This window comes from Galleria mellonella, unplaced genomic scaffold (assembly GCF_026898425.1).
Source record: "Galleria mellonella isolate WM207_F2 unplaced genomic scaffold, CSIRO_AGI_GalMel_v1 utg19, whole genome shotgun sequence".
In the NCBI taxonomy this organism is placed as follows: Eukaryota; Metazoa; Arthropoda; class Insecta; order Lepidoptera; family Pyralidae; genus Galleria; species Galleria mellonella.
Window position 1 is genome coordinate 4,389,417 of NW_026442028.1, and position 15,384 is coordinate 4,404,800.

Below are 15,384 nucleotides of genomic sequence, written 5' to 3' on the forward strand. Positions count from 1 at the left end.
ATTATAGAAAAAAAAATCGTTAGGATTTTATTTATTTAAAGATTTCATTGATTAAAGATGCTATCTCATTCATATTTTGTAATAATGATACAATCTCTATGTTTTTTTTTTTATTTATAGAAAACAATCAAATATTTTGAATATTTATTATACTTATTAGCTAATTCTTGCAGCTCTGCCTGTGTGAATTTGTATATAAATACTATGTCTAACTTAGCAATTAAACTATAACCTACTCGTGTAGCAAATTTATATTATTTTCAACTGATTTCAATGAGACAGAGGTTTTCAATTCGGTTATATTTTTTAATGTTTGTTATAACTTTGTCAGTTTTAAACCGATTTGGAAAATTCTTTTTTATCTGAAAGTAAACACTTATAGATTAGTTTCTTAGAAATTTTATCGAAATCGGTTTAGTAGTTTAGTTTTTAAATCGAAATAACTAGTTTTGTCACAATTAATGTCATTTTTTTCGGGACACAATCTTTAATTATATATATATATTGACAAATTTAAAAATATAAATATATTGAAGTGAAAACCTCCTTTTTTTGATGTTAGTTAAAAATTCTTAACAAGCACTAGAAAAGAGTTTAATCTGAATTAATAATTAGTGTTGATTTTATCATTCGTACAGTAACCCGTTCAGTAATAGAGATGTAGCCCTAATAAACAAATGTATTGACTTACAAGCGTACCCCAATTTATTCATGTAAATAATAACAAAAGTCCCATCGAAACCGGTTTAAACAATAAACGCCATTATTATATAGAGTACATTTGAAGGGTTAAGTGATTCCTTTTTTTTTTAAAAGTTTAACTCCATTATTTAAATATTACGCCACTTAAACAAACAATGAAGTACAAAACCAGAAGTCAATTTCTCGAACTGGTTTCAGAACGCGGCTGTAATAAATTATTTGTATGAGAGACAATGAGTTTGATGTATGACACTGTGATCTATTACGCAAAACGGTGGCGAGCGTTTTGTTTATGGGAATATCTTTTTTTTTTCTTTTAAATTAAGGACGTGATATTTTTTGTAGAAATAACAGCTGATGTTTTTGGACTTTTGCAGTATATTTGAAAAATTGTCACTGAATGACATAGAAGTAGGAATTAAATTGCAAATCATTGCTGAAATATCAGCATGATGATGATAAAAAGTCATTACATAGTGTTGTTTAGTTTCAAACACAGCTAAGGCCTTTTGTATCACTTCTCATTAAAATTAACTGTATTTTTTATATTTTAAAATAAGTAGATATTAAATAGGTGATACATATTCTTAAGTACATTTTTTTTTGCAACTTATAATGGCAAAAAAGCTGAGGGTCCACATGATAGAAAGTGGTAATCGTCGCCTATAGCCATGAGCAGTATCATGGACATAATAGAGTATATTGTTTCGCCCATGATACCCCCCATGCGTTGCCATTCCTGAGGACTCAGGTGTCATTCCTTTTCACAGTTATTCAAATATATTATTTATAACGGCTGATATGATAATATACTTAATAAAAATACTTAATAATATACTTGAATTAATTAATAATTATTTTATTATTGTAATAATTGTTTTATTGTTGCCCTATTCCCTTTGGCTGCAACAGGATATCAGTGCTTTGCTCTTTTGAGGGCGAAGCAATAAACTGAGTTGTGACCTAATTGTATTGTTATGGCAAACGCACAAACGAAAAATTGTATTTAGCTCTATGTATTTTTTAATCATTTATGTTATCTCGCTTTTTGTGTATATCTATATATGTTGTAATTTGTGTGCTGTAAGTGATGCAAATAAATTATCCATCTAACTATTATTTTATTGAAAATAAACGCAATAAAATAAATGTATGGATAGTTTACCATTTATTTCATGCATTATAAAATTTTCAAATGCCTATTATTTCCTAACATTTTAAGATATCATTTAATACGTATTCTCGAACAATGTACGCTTTAATATAAGATTTAACCGATCCACTTTATTACCGCAATATTACTGGTAATTAGAGATAGCAGACGGACATACAGTTTATCTGTAATGACTGGTACTAAACGAGGTTTTCATTAGTGAGCTATTCGCTAGTTTGCACGTACAGACTCGATGATTTGATTTATATTACAATGCAGTTAGGATATTAAGAGCCACTACTTTTTTATCTTTTTAAATAACTTATTAATTCCTTTGGGCATGAAGAGAGGGGTTTGCTAGTATTTGCTACGTTTGGCAGGCAAGTTAGCAATCGCAGTTTGACTTTTGGTGATGTTTTAAGAAATCGTTAACCCTATTCTATGCGAAAAAAAGTGTCTGTTTCTTTTACTTACTATTTATTTCCACCAGAGGGAGACTTTGTACAAAAGTCGATTGCTTGGGTACTTCTGTCCCATTCGTGTTTCTACTGTGAAGCAGTTGTGTTTTCGTGGCTGTGTTTCGGTCGTCAAGGGTGTGATATAGCGTGAATTTACAGGGTACAGAGGAATAACACCTGAGTCCTCAGGAATGGCAACGTATGGGGGGTATCATGGGCGAAACAGTATACTCTGTTACGTCCACAGTACTGCTCATGTCTATACGCGACGGTTACCACTGTCGATCAGGTGGACCGTCAGCTTGTTTGCCATTCTAAGTCGTACAAAAAAAAAATCCTCAATTTTTTATACATCATTATCTATCTAGATTTTTGTAGTTGCAATTTGCATCTGATTTCCTCGAAACGATTCTTTATTTCACAAAATTACAGCGTTCCGAATCTCCTGTCTAGACTTAGTTGTCAATTATTAGTTATAAAATGTCATGATAAATAGTCGTATGAGAATGAATTATCATAAAATTTGAATTGTGATTTCTCATCATGAACGACAATGTTTCAATCCTATTATTATAATCGATATTCGATAAATTATAAAAATTCATCGAAATGTCATCTCGATGAATGTTTTAAATATTGATTATATAAAATATTCATTACATTTATGCATATAATTTTTAATCTATCTTCTATACTTATAATAAATCTGTAGAGAGGTCAATTCTGTACATGAAATATATTTACAAAATAACTATCAGGGAGTGATTAGTGATCGTTACTGATGGCAAAAATGCAATCAGTAAAATTTTTGTCTATCTGTCTGTAAGTTCATTATAGAAACAAAAACTACTCGACGGATTTTTACGAAAGTTGGTACAATTATTCTTCATACTCCTGGGCAGGTTATAGTATATGCTATAGCTTTTCATCACGCTACGATCAATAGGAGCAGAGCAGTGAAGGGAAATGTTGGGAAAACGGGAGAAGTTACTCCATTTTTAAACTCCCGTCGCGTGTGCAACTTTAATGGCCACTTTTTAAGATGTAAAAATGTCCACCCGTGCGACGCCGGGACGGGCCGCTAGTGTTGAATAAATATGAAATATTTGGAAGTTCAATTTCTATTTAGTAAATTTAGCAGTTGCAATTATGGGTGCGTCGATTAGTTGTTAAAACTCTCCATCTTCTAAAGTTTTTAAATATTCTTTACTAGTACATTTTAAATTCTCAGTTATAATTTAACAACAATCTCGTTTTGCCATTAATGTTTTAGTTCGACCTTTTAAAAAATCGATTATAAATACAACAGTTTAAATGTCCAATTGTTTTTTAAGTTTTAATTCTAATCGATTAAATCAACGCTCTTAATATGGAAATGCTCAAATTAAGTATATTTGAAAGTAAAGTTTGACACCAGAAACTGTAGTTCCTGGAGATAAATAATTATGTGAAAATGTCATCATATCATCATCTCAGCCATTATCTGTCCACTGCTGGACATGGACCTCCTTGACTACTATAAAGAACCATCCTGAGCCACCTGCATTAACTCCCTGCAATGTATTTGAGGTCGTCACTCCATCTAGTAGCGGGTTGCTCTATACTGCGTATGCTAAGTACCAATTACACTCAACACTTTATACACACATTTCGGAGTCTATCACGCAAACAAATGTAATAATATGCAAAACTTAAATATGAGTCCAGAAATCCGTTAAATTGTTTTATTTTCAAATTAATTGTTTCTGTTTATAAATTATATATATAATATAGTAATATTTATATATATAATATAGCAATAATTATATATATAATGTAGTAATAATTATATATATAATAAATAATTTATAAATTTTATTAATCGGACTTTTGTGTATCACACACTAGACAAATAAACGACCAATTTATGTAAGTCATCAACAAATATTAGGTTTCTTTAATATGCGGATGTTAATTGAAATATAAAAAAGTCACTGACCCAGACGGTCGCTATATAAATAGATCGAACATTATGTGTATCCGTTCAATCTAATGACTCTTAGGTAAATGATCGACATAATAAAATTATATTAATATTTATTTCTGTCAGATGTTATAATAAAATATTTTGTCTAATCAAGATAAACATGTATTGATAGCGCGTGCTACAAATTACGTTTCGGTGTTTTTGAATTTCGACTACATTTCTTTCTTAATACGGGTTATTATAATATGATCTCATTGATATTATTCAAATAAAATAAAATAAAAATGAAATTTATTGTATTTTTTTTATTTTAAATGTCTCAAATGTAATCACTAATAACCAAAAGGCATTAGTGGACTTTTACCGTTGTGATATACATTTCCCTCGATATTCCTATATTTCATCAAGCGTATTAGATTTACGTATTATCATTATCATCGTTATTTCAGCCATTATCCGTCCACTGCTGCTCCCCCATAGACTGCCATAAAAAACGGTCCTGAACCACCTGCATCCACTGACTCTCTGCAATGCATTTCAAGTCGTCACTCCATCTAGTGATTTACGTGGGTACCTATTTAAGACTAACTAAGGTTATGGTCCCGGCATAGAATAGGCCACTTCTTCCTTTACCGTGGGTGTCGTAAGAGCTAACTAAGGGAAGACGAGGGATGGACAGCAGCGTCCCTCTTAAACATCTCTGAAGCCTGACTGCAGTTGCTAACCCACCTTACAAGCGTGGCAACTACTGGCAAATCCCCCTAAGAGGGAGGCTTATGTTCAGCGGTGAACATTTAATGGCTGACATGATAATGACGATGATGATGATGAACTAAAGTTATCTTTAAAAGATTGTCTCAACGACGAGACCGCTTTTTGTATTTTTATGTCTATATTTTGATCTGTACTTTATGCTACTGTGTTTTAATTGGATTTTCTAATTGTTATTGTATGCTTTTTAAATTTTTGGTGCAATAAAGAGTTAAATAAATAAATAAATATGTAATAATGCAACTTTGTAGTCGCTCTCTCAGTCAGTTTTGATAATATTCGATGCGCTACTGGTAAACTGTGATTCCATGTAAATTTTATAGACACTTACTGCGATTCTTCTTGTGAATCTCGTCTCTGTGACAGTTTATATAAAGCCGGCCATAAACATACCTGAAAAATAATAATGCATTCTATAATACTTATAACATAATCAGACGTAATCAAAATTTTACTGCATAATAAAAAGTGACAACCAAAAAAGGAAATAAGATCATTATTATAACTTCAAATAGCCTCTAATATGTCTATTTTATATTTATACTTATATTATATTATAATTATTAAAATAATATATTTTAATAGTATATATATATATATATATATATATATATATATATATATATATATATATATATATATATATATATATATATATATAGTTTAATTCAACTCAATAAACTGAGTTGTGACCATTTTGTGTTACTGTGTTATACTCACGAATAATTATGTTAACTCTTTTATATATTTTCCTTTTTTATTTTAATATGTATTCCTTTATTTTATTTTTTGAATATGTACCAACATGCTATGTTATTTATGTTCTGTATAATGACGAAAATAAATTATTTATATAATTTACAATTTCAATAACTTATATTTACTAGCCTTGTGTCGTGGACTAATAATCTTTTTCTAATAACAATAATTATATGTATATTTTATATAATAGTTCTAAAATTATATTTCTTTATTTATATTTATTTAATGATGACATTTCAACTATCATTGCTCCAAGAAACAGGTACTGTGTCCTTACTGATCTACATATTCAAATTAATTCAGATTTATAGATTTAGATATACTAATTACCAAGACTTTTATTTTTGTTTCGTACATAATTATCGACTTTAAACGACATTAAGGTGACATTAATATCTATTATAAATATGTTTTAATGTAAATAATCTCGTAACGATATTTTATATTTATATAATATAATCAGGACAGAAAAAGTAACGAAATAGAAAGTCTTGTAAAGGGTAAATGAGAAAAGAACATTAATAAAAATAAAAGAGATTAGAAGAAGCGAAATATTGTGTAACCTTATACGATATGACGATTATTTAAAGAGCATAGTAGAAGGAACAATAGAGGGCAAAAGAAGAAGGGGAAGACCGAAAAATAACTAGATAGGACAGATAAAGGAAATATTTGGTGTCATGTCGTATAGAGAGGTCAAAGATATGGCCTGGGATAGAACGGGCTGGAAGAGAATGCATGAATTAGTTTCACTGACGAGAGTCAAGAGAGTCTTAAATGAAAAGAATTGTGAGCTAATGATAAATATTCCCAAATTAAACTTGTTTTCGACACTACAAATTAAGGAAAGGCAGGTCAGTTAGCCCATCGTGATGAATATATCTGGACTTCAGCACAATGATTTCCAAGGGGCCACGTGGAGGTCGACCTGACAGAGTATATTGCTAGTAATGGGACTGGCAGTCCGCATTACTAACAATCCCTTCCATCCTCCCTCCTCCTACATGGATGGTGTAATTGGATAGTGTAAGGATTCTGACAATATCCCATACATCAAAATAAGATCAAGTATTTAGAAGTCATGGTTGAATGAAGGAACTTACATCATTTACACGAACCCTGGCGACATTACTTTTTATAGCAATCATGTAATAAAAAATAATTTCGACGATTAATCGTATCGTGAATGGAGTGTTTAGTCGCAATCTGGACAGGTATGGCTTTACGATCAGTCGGTCTACGTCGACACCTACGTGTCGCGCAGGGCAATAACCTGCGACCCAGAGGTTGTTTGTAAATATACAGTAAGCTCTTTATTGTACACATACATACATATATACATATACTTGCTATTAGAGTTGCGTAATAAATAAAGTAACAGTAAATTTTGATTGAACCCAATGGTATTGTCCCGGGTTATACCGCAAAGGTCGTATGTTTTTTTGTTGTTGGGTGAAAATGGAATGGTAACCCCGCCCGCGCTAACGGGATACGCCGGCGGAGCACTAGTGAAGGGTGATAGATGAGAATGAAAACAGGCCAGTCAGCCCATCATGATGAATTCATCAGGAATTAACCATGATAGTTTCCAGGGGGAACCGCGAGGAGATCGACCTGGTTGGGTATATTGCCAGCAAGGGGATTCCCAGTCTCCATTACTAACAATCCCTTTCCCCCCAAAAAAGGTCGTATGTTTGAATCGGGTTGACAACATTTTTTTTTATTTATTAATTTACACTTTATAATAATAATACAAGAAAGAAGTTACAATAAAGATTAAGCACCTTAATTTAGGTTTAACCATATAATAAATTTCTTCAGCAAATTGAAATTTTCAACTATTGTTCCGCTGATAAAAAAACACCGTTAACAAATATAAATTAATGCGAGTGATGGCAGTAGATTCATTCCTTGTCGTACTTGATTCTAATATGCACGGCGGGGAGGGGAGGGAGTAAGTTGCTCGTAATGCGAACACCGGTCCCTTGCTAGCAATATACCCCGTCAGGTCGATCTTCACGTGGTCCCCCATGGAAACAATCGTGCTGATATCCAGATGTATTCATCACGATAGATCAACTGACTCATTTTTCATCTTCACCTATCATTCTCTATCGGTACCCCGCCAGTTTATGTCGTTAGCTTAGACAGTGTTATCATTCCATTATCATCTATTAAAAAAATTATGCCCGGAGAAATGCGGGCAAATGGCAACGCATGGGGAGTATCATGGGCGAAACAGTATACTCCGTTATGTCCATGGTACCGCTCATGTCTATCGGCGACGGTTACCACTTTCCATCAGGTGGGCTGTCAGCTTGTTTACCATTCTAAGTTGTATAAAAAAAAAAGCTTTGCGTAAATGAGGTTTTGGGTTTGATTCCCGGTTAGGCTGATTTAGGAAAGGAACTTTTCTCAATGGACTCGGGTGTCACTCTTAACACAATCCTAACTTAAAAAATTATACTAATCTGAGGGTCAGAATATTGGATTGATTGTATAGTTAACATCATTATAGTATATTATCTAAGAAATAATTATTGTATAAGGCAATTACAGTAGTACCCTGTATTTCTGTTGTATATTGTTAAGAGAGCGACTGACTGAAACCAGCGCTGTGCAGCTGTTCACATTGCACTGGGACGCTCACAGCATCAGCTGAGCCGGTTCCTTTTGCCTAGTATGGGGCACTTTTTTAATTTAATTTAATTCTTTATTGTACACACCAGTTATAAAGAATATTTTATATATGTATTTTCTATATTTTCTATTGTAATTGTTGGCAATAAATGTTTTCTATTCTATTCTATATATTTTAGTCATGTGCAAACTAAAATTATTTTATATATTAAAGAAAGAAGTAGAAGAAAAAGATTGAAAGCAACAAAAAATGCAAGTAAATAAAATCAAGATATTACTACACTTTCCTGATTCAGTTATAAAAATTAAACTATACAATTTTACGTCGAAGGCGTTTAAAAATCACGAATACTTGTAAAGTGTCACAACGTACCATTCAAATTGCATTTACTGTAATATAATACAATAATTTGTTATAAAATTCGATTACGAAAATCATCATGGAATTGTTAATTTCGATATTACGATGTTACGTAAAAAATGATGAGTGATGACAAAATGATGAGTGACGCGTTGTAAAAGAGAACGTGAATATAAAATATCATCGACACTTATAAACTTGAAATAGTCATAATACTACATGGGCCATTGCCTCTTAAATAAACATTTATACCCAATAGGGGTTACAGAGATGAGCAGCAGCGTCCCTCTTGAAACATCTCTAAAAACCTAACTGCGGTTACTAACCTGCCTGCCAAGCGTGGCAACTACTGGCTGAACTCCCCTTCTTATGGGGAACGCTTATGTACAGCAATGGACAGTTAATGACTGACAAATAAGGGGCCACAGACAGCCCTCTATGTCGAGGCTGTTTAGACGCCAAAGACACAGCTGTTCACGTAATCCTGAAATGTGTAGCTGTAGCCCCTGAACTTTCAGAAATCCTCAGAAGAGTGTAATCGCTCCTTGAGTCCTGTGAAGATTCCAGGACGCTTCTGTGCTTCTAGGCGGAGCTGGGCTGGCTGTACTAGCCACGACTCATACGCACAATGGCCCAAATGAGAAACTTGGCGCTAAAACGAGTCCAATTTTCATTTATATTTACAATTATAATAAAAGAAATGCAGTTGGTTGTTAATCTTTCTTTCTTTTATTCTTCTCTCTTTAAATTCATTGAAAGGCAATGCTTTACCTTAAAAGGGGCAGTACCCTACAAGAAAGGCTCCAATAAAATTAGACAGATTCGCTTTTTAGAAGTCACTCAATTATAGCTTCTGATTTACCAAAAAGTTCTTTCGGCCAACCTTAAACTTGGGTCCAGCTACAGTCCTACTTAAAGGTAACCTTATTGATTATTTATTATATCACTTTTGTATTTATGTTCGAACAAGTTTAAATAAATAGTCATGTACATAACTCACATACTGCTCAAACATCTTTATCGTTGTACATCTCAAAAGGCGTGTCAAAATCATAATGCTCCAAATATAATATGTCAAAACTGGCATGCGGTAACGTGGCAGTGATGAGCGCGTCTACATCGTGCCGGCCAATTAAATCGCAACCAGAGATTCTAGAAAGAAGTTGGCAAGCGTGAGTTGTATCGAACAGGTGGAGGTTCCGTCGGTGAGAATATGTGTCAACATCATTATCATATCAGCCTTTTAATATCCACTGCTAAATATAAGACTGCCCCTTAGGGAGTTTTGCCAGTAGCTGTCACGCTTGGCAGGCAGGTTAACAACCGCAGTTAGACTTTGGAGATGTTTTAAGAGGGACGTCGCTGTCCATCCCTCGACCAATAAGTACCATTAAGAATAGAATAGAAAATATTTATTGCCAGGAAAACACATAGTTACAACAGAAAATACATATACAAGAAGTGTCTCATATTAGGCAAAAGGAACTGGCTCAGCTGATGCTGTAAGTGTCCCAGTGCAATGTGTACAGCTTTACAGCGCTGCTTTTTAGCCAGTCCCTCTGTTTTTTAAAATTCCCTTAATCGCCTCTTATGACACCTACGTGAAAGGAAGGGATGGCCTTTTCTATGCCGGGACCACACGGCATAAAAAACTGTGTAACTTTCACATCTAAACCCGACAGTTAATATTTAAGTCAATGATTGTTAGATTTTTTAAATTGTAAAAAAAAACTATGTACTTCAATAACTTCGCTCGTTGTCCATATATGTACATATATGTATATTTTGAAAACGGCAAACCACTATGAGTTCGTTTTTTTTCCGTTATATATGTATATAGACCAGCGATTCCTAAAGTACATTCCGCGGAACCCAGAGCATCCCTAAAAAAGTCACCAATTTTCTGCGAAATTATTTATACAGTGAAACAATTAACATTAAAAATTAAAGAAAACTATACAGTGTTGTATTTTTAAAATATTTTATTTATATATTCGTTAGTACAAATATGTGTATATGGCGGACTTAATGCTAAAAGCATTCTCTCCCAGTCAACCATAGGGAAGTGTCAGAATACTCGAATGCGGTACTACTAATTATTGATATACATACATACTAAAATTACATATATAAACAAATAAATATATATGAATAACAAATATACTTACACATATATGATATATACTATATTATACACGAAATTGAGAATAATATAAAGCACTTACTGCTCGGGTAAATTAAAAAAGTGAGCGTGAACGTTTTTTTTTGAAAGACGGTTATAAGCTTCTAATAAAAGCTTTTGTTTTTCTTTAAATTACAGTGTTTTTTATTCGTAATCGTTTGATATAGGGTTCCAGAAAATAAAAGATATTTGACGGGCGTTCCGTTATCTTAAACGTTTAGAATCCCCGGTCATAACAAAAAAATTAACATAAATTTTAAAAATAATTATTTCATTGTTGATTACGGAACCCTAACCATAGAGATCACGACCGCGGGTCGCGGATCACTGTCGAGTGATTCTGTCTGTTACCGCTTGTAAGGTTAAGCTATCATTAACCGAGCTGATTACAAATAACACTATTTCATTGTGAGAAAATCACTCATTTCGATCAATGCTATAAATTACGTACTCTGTGACATGTACACCTCATTATACTGTGCCTGATAGTTTAATAATAATAGAAATAAATAAATAAATAAATTACCAGAGGGAGACTTTGTACAAAAGTCGATTGCTTGGGTACCTCTGTCCCATTCGTGTTTCAACCGTGAATCAGTTGTGTTTGCATGGCTGTGTTTCGGTTTGAAGGATGGGATATGGCGTGAATTTACTGGGACGGAGGAATAACACCTGAGTTCTCAGGAATGGCAACGCATGGGGGGTATCATGGGCGAAACAGTATACTCTGTTATGTCCATGGTACTGCTCATGTCTGTAGGCGACGGTTACCACTTTCCATCAAGTGGGCCGTCAGCTTGTTTGCCATTCTAAGTTGTAAAAAAATAAAAGAAATACAGCCATACTTAGTAGAAATCCATATCATCAACATCATCATATTCGCCGTCAACTGTCCAGTGATAAACGTAATCTTTCCCCTCAAGGGGGTTTTGCCAGTAGTTTCCATGCTTGGTAGTCGGATTAGCAACCGCAGTTAGGTTTTGCTGATTTTACAGAGAAACGCTATTGCCCAATCCTTAACCATTAAGTACCCTTAGTCCTCTTTTACGATAAGCATGGGAAAGGAAGGGATGGTCCATTCTATGTCAGGAATATTATTTATATAAAGAGGCACAGTTACATTTAAAAGTATATCCTTTCAGATAAAAAAAAAAAATTTCCAAATTGGTTTACAACTGACGGAGTTATGAGGTAACAAATATAGAAAAAAAAATACAACCGAATCGAAAACGAGAACCGCTTTCTTTTCGATTTTGCTTGAAAATAATAATTTCGTGATTTAAATTATTAAATTAAAATATTAAGTTAGAAAATAAGTTCAGAGAAATGACTCCCCAGAATCGGTCACAATAATTAACATTTCGTTATTATTTCAGCCGTTTACTGTCCACTGCTGAACATAAGCCTTTCCCATAAGGGGAGTTTTACCAATAATTAATATATGTATATATTAAAGTAATATTCACCACATATACATTTGTATATAAAAAAATAAATATCTTTTTTAAACAGTCAAAAACACCTACCACAGAATATCTAATTAGTAAACAGTATACGTTATAAAAAGCCAGCCGCATAGTGTTTTTCCCATAACGTCAAAAGGGAGTAACTACAAGACTTTTACTTTCGTGTCACTAACACGTTAGAAAGTGCCTTGACCTTTGGTATCTTCATTAAAGTCGAACAGTGTCACCTCACTGTGAAGACACTCAAGAGTACATACAAGATTATAATTAACGGAAAGCTGGATGAACGACATTACTTGGAGGCATCTAGTGGCGACCTCTGCAAACGCATCAGTCGCGTCTCGGGAATATTTAGAGTCATTTATATAAAACAAGTTGACAATGTTGTTAGTTCGTCTGGAATTTTAAGCAATCAGCATCGTGATTGGGCCTTGTGGATGATCAGGTTAAATAGTTTGTGGAGATCAGCTATAAGTTGTCGCAAGCTTCTGGTAGAATCTTAGTGACTTCAGGAGCCATGCTTATTGGTTGACTACGCTCTGTTGTTAAAGAGATTGATAGAAGTCTCGAGGAGAGTTAATTCCTATATTTTTGTATTATTATTATATATCAACCGTTGGCTGTCCGCTGCTGAACGTAGATCTTCCCCATAAGGGGAGTTTTGCCAGTAGTTGCCACGCTTGGTAATTGGGTTAACAACCACAGTTAGATTTTGGCGATATTTTAAGAGGTACGCTGCTATCTATTCCTCGAAAATTAAGTTCCCTTAGTCGCCTCTTACGACACTTACGGAAAAGGATTAGGTGGCTCATTTTATGTCGAAACAATACGGGTCCATTATATATTCATCTATTATTAATTATATAAATTATTAGATATTATATTTATATTTGTAGCAAACTTGTTAGTTATTTTAAAAATATTATTTTATCAGAGGGAGACTTTGTACACAAGTCGTTTGCTTGGATATCTCTGTCCCATTCGTGTTTCAACCGTAAAGCAGTTGTGTTTGCATGGCTGTGTTTCGGTTTGAAGTGTGGGGGGATATGGCGTGAATTTACTGGGTACAGAGGTATAACACCTGAGTCCTTAGGAATGGCAACGCGTGGGGGGTATCATGGGCGAAACAGTATACTCTGTTATATCCATGGTACTGCTCATATCTATAGGCGACTGTTACCACTTTCCATAAGGTAGGCCGTCAGCTTGTTTGCCATTCTAAGTTGTATACAAAAAAAAAAGATTTTATTTTTATTGTATTTGTGTATACTTCTTTGTTTTGACAATTGTCACTTTACTCTCTTTTTCGATGTCGTAGTCTATTTTCCATAGTTTTCTTTATTATAGTTATTTTCCTTGAAACTTATTGTTAAATTGCATCAAATACATCAATACACAGTCCATATTATCGCCAACAATATTAATTATATATTAATAATAATAAATCTCGGAGTGATCATTGTTCTTCTATTCTTCTTAGTAGGTTTCCTTCTTTCTTCTGACTTCTTATCAAATGACACCGAGAACAATTTTGTTCAGCTAGTAGAAGTCTAAATATTTTTACACAATTTTACACATAATATGCAAAGTAAGGAACTCAAATTGCGTCTTTAATTGTTAACATAACTGCACACTAATTATTTATCCTTTAAGCTAACATTACACAACCAAGAGATCACTAATAAAAAAAAATACATTTTACACTATCGTACTCGTACACGGAGCTAACATAAATGGCAGTGTAAAAAGAACCTAAAAATCTCTTATCTAAAATGTGGTCGTTTAAATTAATTGTAAGTATATTTTACACCACCGTACGCTGTAGATGGCCGCATCCACATGTGATACTTGACACTGTACGTGTACAGTAATTTAATCATTTAATCTCATCATCGGTGGTGATCATTAATTATACTGTGACAAGGGTATATTTCATGGATTGTCACGTGCAAGTGTACAAGTATGCTAATTGATAGAGAACACTCCGTTCACGCACACATATGTAATTGGCAATACATTAGTAATAATGATTCGTAAATAGTCGAAGGAGTTTTTTTTTTTTTTTTTTATATTCATAGCATTAAAAATTATTTAAGATTGTGTTTATTTAAAAAAAAAACATTACTTATTTCGTTTAAATAAAATCTAGTTGATTTCATTTAAAAACTGCAGTATTCAACCTCGTGGTAAATACAATTATTTTTATAAAAAAAAAAATCCGGTTGTATTGATTTAAAAACTAAACTATTTAACCGATTTTGATAATATTTCTACAGAAATCTAAAAATTGTTATTAATTATTATTCTAAAAATATATTTTTTTAATAAAAAAAAACTATATATTATATTTTTTATTTAAAGTTTGTTTTTTATTAAGGTTTATAACTCACATAATTATGAGGTAATAAACATAAACAAGGGCGAGGTATAGGTAGCAGCGTTCCTCTAAACAAACATCTCTAAAAGCCTAACTGCGGTTGCCAACCCGTCTGCCAAGCATAGCAACTACTGACAAAACTTCCCTTATGGGGAAAGCTTATGTCCAGCAGTGGACAGTAAATGGCTGAAATAATAATAAAATATGAACAAAATACCACCTGCGTGTAATTAAGAAGCCTTTCAAAATTATGACCTAGTGTTGCTAGTGTGTGGCAAAATCAAGGCAGAGAATACTGGAATTAAAGGTACAATTATTTGTTCAGCCTCTTATTGAGTAAATACAAAACTCTTTCCCATGGCCAGCGTCACAATGTAGATATTAAATTAGACCGGATTTAGTCCTAATTAGTTATGCAAATTGTACTATTAGTACAGCTATTTTGAGCCCAAGTGCGCTAAGAGTTGTCCATGGAACAACGTACAAGCTTAATCTGATTGTTTAATTTCTACAAATTCGAAGATCTATGTGTTGTAGTGATAGTGG

The 15,384-nt window shown here is 33.0% G+C and overlaps 1 protein-coding gene across 2 annotated transcripts in view; it reads right to left on the reverse strand.

The window, feature by feature from the left end:
- Positions 1 to 15,384, reverse strand: part of LOC113511373 (protein embryonic gonad) — a 179,657-nt gene that overhangs the window by 133,610 nt on the left and 30,663 nt on the right. Inside the window, exon 2 of one of the 2 annotated variants that reach the window (XM_052894099.1) lies at positions 5,382 to 5,443. The exons of the other annotated variant lie outside the window; for it this stretch is intronic. The gene's annotated coding sequence lies outside the window, so the exon portion shown is untranslated. The remainder of the gene's footprint in view (positions 1 to 5,381; positions 5,444 to 15,384) is intronic. 2 annotated transcript variants of the gene reach the window in all.